The sequence below is a fragment of the Nyctereutes procyonoides genome, unplaced genomic scaffold, assembly GCF_905146905.1.
Source record: "Nyctereutes procyonoides isolate TBG_1078 unplaced genomic scaffold, NYPRO_anot_genome, whole genome shotgun sequence".
Classification (NCBI taxonomy): Eukaryota; Metazoa; Chordata; class Mammalia; order Carnivora; family Canidae; genus Nyctereutes; species Nyctereutes procyonoides.
Genome location: NW_026575131.1, coordinates 11,380,423 through 11,393,266, shown reverse-complemented (window position 1 = coordinate 11,393,266; position 12,844 = coordinate 11,380,423).

The following is a 12,844-nucleotide window of genomic DNA, read 5'->3' as shown; positions in this document are numbered from 1 at the left end:
TAACTGAAGTAGAAACGGCTCCTCAGCCAGACACAGAATCCAATGTTCTCTAAAAGCAAAGCTGGGATGATATATTTTGAGTACAAGAGAGGGTTTGCATGTAAAATTCTACAAATATAGAGAAATATTAGATAAGTATAAGGTTTCAGAGATTCTATATTCCAAAATCACACATATCTAGTATCTTTTCTTGTTTTGTGGCTTAATCAGAGGGAATTTAGATTAATGGCCTGCAGACTTCAAGGATCTAGGGAAAACTGAGAAGTCAAAATGAAGAATCAAATTCTCATTATCACTCCAGAGTTGCTATGCTCCATATCAAGTTATTTTGTTTATAACTTTGATATCAGGTGTAAGGACAATATTTTCATTCATTTAGTTTTCTACATATGAATTGAGGAGCACAATGGCTATAAGCAATTATTTAGATAATAAATACTTCATGCTTATTGACAAGGCATTGTTATAGAACATGTTATGAAAATATGGCAGTGGGACTTATATGATTTAAATGGAATTATTGTAGAGTTTTAAATTTAATACCATAAGCAGATATTTATAAGTACTAGATTCTTGCTCTTTCTTAAAAATCCCCATGAATCCTTACAAAGTCCAGTCTTCAGTAGAAGCCAAGTTTTATTTTATTGGGAGTTATTCTATTTGCAGATGGCATAAGTCGGGTGCATTAGCTGCTTTTAAGGAAAATATAAGGGAAATGTTAATGAGATGCCTTAGATGTTGTTAGGAATCTTGTCATTCTGCTTTACCTTCACCTACAGGAAAGGGAATTATAGAAATGGGTATCCTAGAGCCTGCAGTAGAAGAGAGCATCTGGGACTTTAACTGTGGGCACACTTGGTATTCTGTGCCTTCTGACATCTCCTTTGTTATTCCATTAAGTCATTTGATGACTCTCATTTCAGACAGTCAAGCACTAAGAAACCAAGAAATTGGGGAAAATAGCTTCTTCTCTTATCATGGAGATAATCAACAAGAAGGGTATAGGATTATGTGGGACACCGATGAAAGAGTAATGAATTTTCTGCAGTGGGAGTGTATGATTTTAGAGTGTAATATAAAAAAGGGACATTTTCTCTATTATTTGATAAATGAAGAAGAATTTACACACTGAGAAAGGAGTACTTCTTTCAAAACAAAGGAAAAAGAATGAGCAAGAAGATATCAATTAAACTCACGTACCTTTCTCAGCAAATGTAAACTTCGGTGTAGATTGTCTTGAAATGATGTGCACAGTTGTAGGCATTAATCAGTCAGTGGTCAAAACCCTATCCAGCTCCCTAGAACCTTCCATTTTCCTTTTTTTTCAACAGTTCAGCCAAATTGTGCATAGTTCAAGCAATGTCTCTCTCCCTTACCTTCAGGCATGTCACTTGAGCTGTCTGCTTCTGTATAATATCTTCCCTACAATGTCTCTAATACAGAGGATTCTGAGCTTAAATGATTAAAAGTCAGACTTCATGAAATGAGATTTTACTGTGGGTGCTAGAATTTTCTTGAGTATCTGCCAAATTTTGACTTCATTTTTCTTTATAACTTATGAGTTCCTTTTTGTTCTTTGTTCTTGTCAGATTTTATCTAAACATGAAAAAAAATTTCAGGTGTAGACTTTTTCCAAAATGTTTCTTTCCTTTGATATCTGTGTCTTTTCACACAAGAATATGTTGTTTGAGCCATTCTGATGATGTCTACTCTGATCACAAACATATCAAAGATAATGAAGTATCATCTATGGTATCTTTGAGTATATGTCATAATCCCTCTAGAGAATAATATAAACTGAAATGTTCTGAGGGCTTCTCATGTACCAGGCACTGTTCTAAATAGAGCATGGACTCATTCAACTGTCACAACAACCCAGTAGGGTGGTACCATTTTGTAAATGGGTAAGCAAGGCTTAGAAAATTTAGGGAGCTTGTCAAAGGCCACACAGCTGATCACTGTTGGAGCTGATTTTAATCCAAGATCTTCTTACTTCAGAGATGATGCCTGTCATATTCTCCTTTTGCTACACTGTCTCTTTCATGTTTGCTAACAAGAAAAAGGAGAAAAGAGGAAAATAGAAGAAAAGGAAAGAAAGAGGGAAGGAAGAAATGAGGGAGAAATCAAGCTGGGTCATCTCAAATTCTAATAGGTCTTACATTTTTTAAATGTTTTATTTTAATTCTCAAAAGACTTAATTATGAAATACAAAAATACTTGTGGTATTTTTTTCTAATTCAAAGATCTGACCACTTCAGTAAGAAAGCTGTGTCCCTTCTTGGCTTTCCCTGTTTGTGATACAAAGGAAGCTGGCTGATGGGCTGATAAATCAGTCATTTGCAGCTTACTGATTATATTGCATGAGAAAATGGAAACTTTAAAAAATTATTTGGCCCTTTGATTCTTTTAAAATGCATTGAATTCCTTTATTATTCTCTAAACCACAGTGGCTTGACTGAGATTCCCACTGACTCTCATTATTTCAAACCATTCCCTTGAGGTGTTTTATTTTTCTTCCCCTTAGTATTCTGAAACTCTGGGGTATAGCACTGGTGAATAGGAAATTTGTTATGAAGAAATGAAGAAAGTGGAAATCAAGAAGAGTCAGCCTTCAATACAACGATCATGATAATTTACAAAAAATTTGCCAACATACTACTATTTTCTTGCAATAAAGAAGTCATCTGGTTTACAGCTCAGTAAGCATCAAGGTGCCAGAACAGAACATGTATAAGTTGATTTTAGTTGCGTCAATAATTATCGTAATGAGTTTTTTGGAAGGGAAACCGGTTTTACCATGTGACCATATGTGTTCACATCTGTGAGTGTATGAATGCATGTGGTTGTGCAGGGAAGTATGTGTTGGTGTGTGCATGCTTATCACCATGAGGCCAGTGCATGTTCTGATCTAAGAGATTCAGTGGAATCAAAGAGTGGGAGCCTAGGCCTGATTCATGGCCAACATGTGGTTCTCATTACACAAGGCCCACCAACATTCCCTTTTGTATTTTGCTACTGTTCCCTAAAGCATGGATAGCAACATATCCTCTTCCAGACACTCAGAACATAAAGGGAGATCTGAGACAACAAATGTTTTCCCAAGTAGGGGATGTATAAATAAATGGCACAGTTGCAGGCCATTCCCTGAAGCAATTTGTTGTATGCATGCCTCTTGCTCTCCTTCTTTTCCTTTGTCTCCCTCCCAAGGCTAGATATGGGACCAAAAACCACTCATAATTTCTCTCTTCTATATCTATATGACTAGAGACTATCTCTGCAATATTTGATGGATGCCTGAGGTAATTACTGCTCAGTCATGATGTTTCCCAATTAGGTAGTCCTTCAACCACAATGGAAAAATTACAAGTGAATGGGAAGTTCAGTTAAACCAGAATGAAACAAAACAAAAGAAACAATGAATCAGATAATCCATATTACAACTCTAGCGCCACACTTTCTAAATATCCTCAAGTCTAATCTTAACTAAAGAATCAGATTGGCTTTTCTATAGAAAGTTAATTTCCATCTGAAAGTTATCAAACTTTGTAGTTCAACACAGAGAGGATGGATTTGTACAGAAATATAAAAAGATGTGGTTGCCTTCATTTTTGTTATTAGGCTATAGAAAAATTAATAATAATAACTAACATGTATCAAATTATATTATATATTATTCCATGTGTTTTACATGACTTTCATTTTATCATCATTTGCAGTGATTATAATCTATATAAAGATGGCAAATGAGGAAATAAGGGACCATGAGATTAAGTAACTAGCTTTATCACTTTTACATGGTAAAAATGGGATGAATGAGACAGAATAATCCCAGAATCACATTCTACATGGCTACATCATATTCCTATTCCTTACATTAGTCATATATCACATAATTTGTCAGTATCTTACTTATATATTATTTTACTTCAACCTACAAACTATCTTCCATGAGATGGATAAGGGAAGCAGTTGTGAATGGTCTCACAGTTTCTAAGGGCTGTACATAGTTCCCAAACCCAGATTTTCTTCCCCAAGATTCAGGACTTTTTCTATCATTCCATTTTAATCAGCTTCCTGGTTGGACTCCAATTAAGAGAGTGTTAGGAGTTCTTTTCTAAAATTCTTTCTTTTTTAAATCTTTTGGGTTATCCTGCTTATCTCTTTTTATCTATGTACTTTTTAAATTGTTTCATACATTTTTATTTTTTCTTTGTTACTTTTGGTTGTCTCTTAATGATCTATACTTTGTTTCTACTTTTTATGTCTTTGTTCATAATTCCATCTCAGTCCCAAAACACCTTTTTTTTTTTAAAAAAAGAATTATTTATTAATTTGAGAAAGAACTGAGAGAGACAGGGAGAAGGAGAGGGAATCTCAAGCAGACTCCCTGCTGAGCACAAAGCCCAATGTGGGGCTCAATCTCACAATCCTAAATTCATGATCTGAGTCAAGATCATGATCTGAGTCGAAATCAAGAGTTAGATTCTCAGCCAGCTGAGCCATCTAGTCACCCTCCAAAACATCTTTTAGTTTTTAGTTTTAAAAGAATTTATTTATGTATTTGAGACAGAGAGAGCATAAGAGACAGAAATCACAAGCAGAGGGGAAGGGTAGAAGGGGAAGCAGACTCCCTGTTGAGCCAAGAGCCAAAATCAGAACTTGATTCCAGGACCCTGGGATCCTGCCCTGAGCTGAAAGGCAGATGCTTAAGAGTCTGAGCCACCCAGGAGCCTTTAAATGTCTTTTAAAGGTATCATGACAAATAGCCTGTTACATTATATACTGTCTATTCTAAAGGTCTACATTTGTATGTGGCATTCACAAACATTTATCCACAGTAAATGTAAGTATCACTATGTCACATATTCAAGTGACTTCCCTATCCCTATTTCAGACATTTGAAGTTAGTATCACAGTTTAAAATGGAAAACAACAAAATTAGCTAACGTTCTTTTGTTCATTTTGCTGCTAATAAAAATGAAGGTGATTACATTTCTTATGTTTCTGTACAAAACCAATCATCTCTGTGATAAACAATAAGAAGTTTGAAAAATAACTTTCCAATGAGTGCTCTATAGAAAAGCCAGTCTGATAATTTAGCTAAGATTAGAATTGAGGACACTAAGAAAGAGTGATATTAGATTTTTAATATAGATCATCTCATTCATTGAGCTTGCTTTTATTTTCTTTTATGTTGCTTTCACTGAGCTTCCAAATCACTTGCAATTTTTTCCGTGGTCATCTAGTTAGTCCTCTTTCCTATATTTGTTCTCTTTCTTTTTGTGTTACAAACCTTTTCTTGCTCACATTATCATTCTGAGTATACGTATGTATATGTGTGCATTTTAAATTATAGATTAGCATTTTAGGAAAAACAATGACATACCAAGTAGTGATTCATCATATCCCACATTGAAAGCAATGAGGCTGCTTCAAAAATCAGCGCTTGGGCTGCTTTAATGCTGTGGGTCATTTCACAGCCCGACAAGTAAATCCTACAATAATCCATCTTGCCATGACAGGGAGATACAGCATCTTATATTCTAATAATAATCCAAGAAAATACAACTTTACAACTCAGTGAAAGAGAAAGTACAAAACACTTTCCATTAACCTAGGGCATTAGTTTGCATTGTGTGTTGTATTTACTAATGACTAACAAATTCTTTCATAATTAATCTTTGAGCATTTTTTAATCAATATTCAAAAATATATTGAATTCTTTCTCTGGATTAAGCACTCTGCTTTCACTGATGGAGGAGAAAACAAATACAAAAGAAGTGTCTCAAAACGTATTAAATTTGTTATTCAATCTGTTCTTTTATCTTTCATATAATATTTTTTTTTCTTAAATTTGGCTGTATGTTGGAAATGCTCAAAGTGCTAAAACTTCTGAAGGGAACATAACAATCTTTTCCTTTTTGGTGCTTACTGTCTTGTACAAAAGATACGTTAACCCATGAATTAGGTTTTCCTTATTTGGGTTGAGTACTGTGAGAACAGAGTATAGAACAAATAACTCAATCCAAGGAACTTCAGTTCATTAATGCATTTCATTAAGTAAAGCAAATTAATATACCATATTATTTATCTTTATGGGAGATTCTCACATGTGCTTAAAAGCACTTATCATTAACCTTTTTTCCTGAATTTTGTCCAGCTAACTCCTAACATTATCACTAATGCTATTAGCAAAAAATAAAAATTTATATGATCTGCTTTTTATGGTTGGTATCCATGTTTTGTTTTGCTTTGCTTTGCTTTGTGACTATAAGTGTTAACATTAAAGTTGCAGTTGGAAGGTTTGGTCCCTAAGAAAAAAATTTTATGGGGTACTTGGTTGGCTCAGAAAAGCAAGTGACTCTTGCTCTCAGGGTCTTGAGTTTGAGCCCCACATTGGGTAGAGATTATTTAAAACAAATAAACTTTAAGATAAACTTTAAGATAAAAATATTAGAAGGTGACTAAATTCATCTGTCTACTTTTAGCTGTCCTATCTTTATTTCTGTTATGGCAAAAAAAATGGGCCACTTTATAATATGCTTTGTTGTTAGTCCTCAAATATGATCTGAGAAGGGAAAAGCTGTTAACTCTTGTTGACTGAACTTAGTTACTTAGCATGGTATCATGGAAACCACATGGTAATTATAGATTCTAGGTGCAAATAGGGTAGTCATACTTGCAGGTATCTTTTCTGCTCATGTTCATGTTCAGGGTCCAATTAGATTTCAAATAAAAACACACCAAGAAAAGTTTCCCCTATTATTCCTTTTGTTTTAATCCATTAGTCAATTTATTGTCTATTATAAATATGTCAGCATTCACAAACCCCATATTTATGTCAACTTCTATTATACAAATACTTTTTCCCAGACTGGGAGCGGGTTACAGAAAATAATCACAGTTAATCACCCTATATGAACTCATAAACTTGCATGTGGTTAAGTTGTGACCAAGTAGCTTCATTCCACTTGAAAACTCATATCCACTAATGGTGATTGCCTTTTCTGTAAAGAACCTTGAAGCTAAATCTGAGCTCTGTAAGAAAGAGTGCCTGGATTAATCAGACATGACTGCCATGACCAAAGGAGACACAGTATCAGCATGCATGCCAAATATTTGACATGCCTCTTCTAATTCTTTCAAGACTATTTCATTATGAAGAGTTACTGATTTACTAAGTGGGGTTTAGGTTTTCATTTGCTTGGAATAAGATTAATAGAAATTATTCTCCATTCTTCTTGAAATAGATATGTTTACTATATCTTATCTACTCCTATTTTTAATTTTCTAAAACATCTATTGTCTTTAAACACAAATTCCCCCCCAGAATCCATGGGTTCTTTCAATCTCATTTCCACTGCAATAGTTTTAAGAAAAAAAACACAACTGGTTATAAAATAATTTTATGATAATTCTATTTCGTATGACTTCAAGGCATGAGGAAATGAATCTTAAGAACATTTCAAAAAAAAAAAAGAACATTTCAGCACAAAGTACAATATTACTAGTTAATCTGTTTCTACAAAGAAAAAAATAAAAAAATATAATCTATACTACTAATCCTATAAGATTGGTATAAAGATCAAATAGGACTATAGAAATGAAAGCACTTTGGAAAGTACATAAATGCAAAGTATGCTATTATTTATTTGACCATCAGTGACTGAGGTGAGATGAAAAAATGCTCAGAGAAGTTTCTGAAGGCACTATTGGTTGGATGGGTGATAAACCAATAGCTATCAAACTTGTCTTGCTAGATTTTTTATATGAGCACAAACCCTGATCTTCACATAAATTTGCACAGTCCCAAAGTATGAGATTGTATTACATAAGATTTTCTCTTCACCTTTATCTCTTACAAGTGCAGTGGAAGGTTTGATTAGATCCAAAGGCGGTCTTGATATACTCTTAACACAAAGAGGAAAATCATGTCCTAGTTACCACCTGCTAAGGGATATTCAGCTCATCCTTGCTTTCCTACCCTAGGCTCACAGCATGCCAAGTATAGCAATCTGCCTATAAATTACACTCTTCCTAAATGTTGTGAACCCACTTATGTTTTCCCTGACTCTTTTAAAACCAACCAAAGGAAAAGGAAAAGGAAAACAATAACAATAACAACAACAACAACAACACTGGCAAGGTGGCTTTAATTCTCTAAAATGTTCAAAAGGGTATAAAGTTCAATGTCACTTCTGAATCTCATTGGCATTTCTCTAAAGTTTTATGTAAATTATTTAATGGCAATTAACAGGACACTATGTGTGACCATAAGGATGCTTTTAAGAGTACTGAGAAAAATGAGGCAAGGGACCCATAATTGTGGGAGTGTATTGGGAGAGCATGATGGTATTATTACTTAAATATTGGGCATGCACCATTCTCTTTCTTTTATTGAGTTATTCAAGGACATTCTAACCAACCAATGCTTTTCTAATGTGTTTTCCCCTTAGACACAGCCAGTTTTAGGTTTCTATCCATTAACCAGATACTATAAAGTTCTTTGTGCAATTCAAGAGAAACGGAGAATTTTAAAACAAAGTAATATTCTGCTCCAGATGTTTTTATCTAAAAAATGTTAAAAGAGAATACAGACAAACACTCGCTCTCAGAAGAGTTCAGGTTTGGGTTTTTAATCTGAGGTCCATAGGTAGGCTAAAAGGATTCCACCTATATTCTCAAATTGTAAGCCGAACTGTATGTAAGTGTGTTTGGGTTTTTTCTGTGGGAACAGGAGTCTAGAGCACTCATCAATTTCTTGAAAGAATAAGCCAAAAAAAAAAAAAAAAAAGAACTAGAACTAAAAACGTATATTCAAATTGTAAAACTGCCTTTCTTTCTTTTATCATCTTTGCTGTAAAACAAACGTAACTCCATCTTGCTTCACTTTTAAGAGTTCAGATTAATATTCCAGAATGTGGGTTATATTAGAAGCTAAAATGTGGCACAGGAAATGGGAAATAGAGATGTCACTTATAGGTGACATTTATAGGATTGATGCATGCTGAGATAGGCCTCAGCTTCCTCATCCATAAAGTAGAAAGTTAATTAGAAAACCCTTTGCGGTCCATTTCAATGCAAAATGTCAACAGTTTTTCGAAGAAGGAGAGTTCCCTGGACCTTCTGAATCTGTTCAAAATAAAGCCAGTCTAAGAACACAAAGATATTCCTTTCTCATTGCTACTAAACCTGAGGGACCTAAGGGGCAAAAGAAAAGACACAGAAAGAATTAGATCAATCAAACATTTCTGGGGCATGTTCATTTGGGATATGTTCACTGAGCTTCTTCTATGGCTGATCATTACTTTTATACACTGTACGGTATGGTTCTCAGTCTCAGATGCTGCACTGATTTCCTACTTTAGAAATGATAATAAACAATGCCCTTCAAATATATTATTATTTCAACATTCAATAAATATTTACAGAGTGTTACAAAAATAAAGAAATACAATAATTAAGTAGCATTGCAATTTTGGACACATAGCTTATCTATTAAGTAGTTACTTTTCAGCATCAAAAGAGAACTATGAGATAGGTCTCATGCAAAATTAGGGCCATATTTGGCTGACAAACTGAGGCTCAGTGAGGTATACAGAGCTGGAATTTGAGCAAGGTCAGTCTAACTTGAGAGTCAAGTCTTAATCAATAAACTATCATTTTACTGTCTTACTTAGCCATTATTGATTTGATTTCCTCAGCTAAAAACAAAAAATATAATAAGAGAAGATGACCACACTGAAGTAAAAAATATGAATATTGCAAAAGGATAAGATAAGGGAACCAAGGCTTAAGAAAACTTGTGAAAGAGGAGCAACTTGGAGTTCACTGTGAGTGAAATATGTCAAAAGTGTGATACAGCTGGATGAAAGAAAAAAGAAAAGAAAAGAAAGAAAAGAAGAAGAGAAGAGAGAAGAGAAGAGAAGAGAAGAGAAGAGAAGAGAAGAGAAGGAAAAAGGATGAATGAATAAAGGTACCATCAATCAGAGATGAGAAGTGTTCAGAATGAGAAAAGACGGTGTTTCATTTTAATCTTTCTGAATTAGACCATCCCTGGAATAGTATCTGTTCTATTGTGGGCATCACTTTTACCAACACTAGCAAACTGATGGGAATTGGAAAGGTACTTAGTAACAATATTTAAATTTAACATTTGGATTTTGTTTTTTTGATAAGAAAAGCAGTGCAATTGCTAAGAGCATGAGTGATGAAACCTGGCTGCTTGGGTTCAAATCCCGGCCTTCTCACTTTGAGATGTTATTAAATAAGTTATTGTAATTTTCTGCTTCCTCTATCAAATTTCCTCTATTTACTTCCTCTATTTACTGCTTCCTCTATCAAATGGGGATGATAGAATGCCATCCTTAAGGATTTCTGGGAGAATTGAGTTCATATATCTAAAGGATTTAGAACATTGTAAGGGCTTTAATGACATTTTAACAAAAGAAGATATTTGAAGACAGACTGTTTAGTGCATAGAAGTGTAGGTTGAGAGGGAATTTACCTCCAGATGGCCAGAAAACAAAAGCACTTATCAGTAAAGTTATTTAGAGATTTAAGGGAAACAGTTTTGTGTCTGCTTTGGGCTATATTTGGTTACCTGTCACTTACCAGATGTATTCAAGCATTCAGCATATCTTAGGAATGAAACATCAGGTAGAGAACATGAAATAGACTACATTATAATTATGTATTTGTTTTTATTAATACTGTTTGGAGAGTAAAATAAGAGATTTAAGCAATACTGAGGTTTACAAAAGTAAAAGTAATGTATCCCCCCTAGGTTATTCTACCCCGTTCCCCAGAAATAATCAGTTTTATTTTCCTCTGGTGATCTCCATGACAATAAGAAATACACAGAAACTACTGGTTTCTGATTATTTATCCATATTCTTCAATATATATTATGTCTCCACTGGGAAAGATAAAAGAGTTAATAAACTCATCTTATTTCCTACATCTTTTCCCTTACCCATACTGTTATTATTTTCAGTTATTGTTTTTATTAGTAGTAGTTAATTCTGTTTTTAACTTGAAGCAATATACTTTCCCAGGGTTAGAGTGATTTCTTGGGCGATCCATTGTTAAAGCTTTCCATCAACTTACCAAGATGTGAAATAAGGAAATTAAGAATTTCTACTCATCTCTTGTCTGTAATTATAAGTGAAGTCTTTGATGTCTTGTTCTAAGCGGACACTAAAAATTGAAGTACATTAGCAGTATTGAGACTATTGGGATCATGACTTTCCTGGGGTGTTCTGATTTATCTTAGTGTGCTTTTTGTTTTTAATAGTGGTTTCTAGTTAACTTTCTTTTATCTTGTGATCAAAAAAGTAACTACCTAATTATATATATAATCTGCTACGATATTTATCTTTTCCTTATGTGATGAATCTCTTTTATGTCTTCTTTTAATTTGGACTAGTTGTTTCTTAGGTCTGCTATAGAGCTGGGCAACTAGAAATAGAAATATGCGTTTTATAACGCATGTCTCTTATTTCCTTATTCTTTCTAGGATTGTCTCACTGGAGACTCAAGTATTATTTTTAAAAAGCTAAACTTTCTGAATCACTGAATTCCTGAAATATATATATCTTGTCCTCACATTTGGTTGCCAGTGTGCCTAAGAACTGAATTCTAGGTTAATAATACATTTTTAATAATAATTTTTAAAATCTTAATAGGGGTTCTATCTGAAAGATATATATTCTTCTTCCCAGTATTCTAGGTGTTTAGTGTGAACATTTCTTTTATAATTTTACTTTGCCTTATATTCAGTTGGCCTCTTTTTGGTGTGAAGATTGGACTTTCTTACTCACAAATACATTTTTACATGAACTTTCACAAGTGAATTTAAGTCTATTTTTTTCTTGATATTCTCTGTGCAATTTTGCTTTCAAAGTATTGCTAGATTTACACAATGAATGTGGGAAGAGTTGCCTTTACCTTCTTTCTTATTCTTTACAACAGTTACCAAATTTGGAGTATTCAGTAAATTTAGCTGTAAGACAACCTAATGACTTTTGTGTCTGTGTCAGTGAAGAGGACATGCAGGAAATTGATTTTGTTTTTTTGTTTTTGTTTTGTTTTTAAGATTTATTTATTTATTTATGACAGAGAGAGAGAGAGAGAGAGAGAGTGGGAGAGAGAGAGAGAGGCAGAGACATAGGAGGAGGGAGAAGCAGGTTCCATGCAGAAAGCCCGACGCGGGGCGCGATCCCGGAACTCCAGGATCACGCCCTGGGACAAAGGCAGGCGCTAAACCGCTGAGCCACCCAGGGATCCCCAGGAAATTGATTTTGAATACCAGTTTAATTTCTTAAAATATTTACTATCTCTTATAGGGAGCAATTTGGCATGTTATAAGGATTTCCTTTTAATTTAATTTTTCAAATTCAGAAGTATGCATTGGTTTACAGAAATCAGTCAAGACATTCAAAGGCAAATATCATATGATTTCACTAATATGTGGAATTTAAGAAACAAAACAGATAAACATGGGGGGAAACAAAAGAAAGGCAAACCAGAATACAGTCTCTCAACTCTAGAGAATAAACTGAGGGTTCCTGGAGGGCAGGCGGGTGAGGGGATGGGTTAAATGGGTGAACGGCATTAAACAGGGCACTTGTCATGAGTACCAAGTGCTGTATGTAAGTGATGAGTCACTAAATTCCATAAATGAAACTAACACTACATTGTATGTTACGTAACTGGAATTTAAATAAAAACTTGAAAATAAAAAAAGAAAAGAAAATTATCGAAAAACTACAGACATGTTATCTTTTAAATTGTAATTTTGTTTTTATTACATTATATTTATAATTTTATTATTCTACTATAT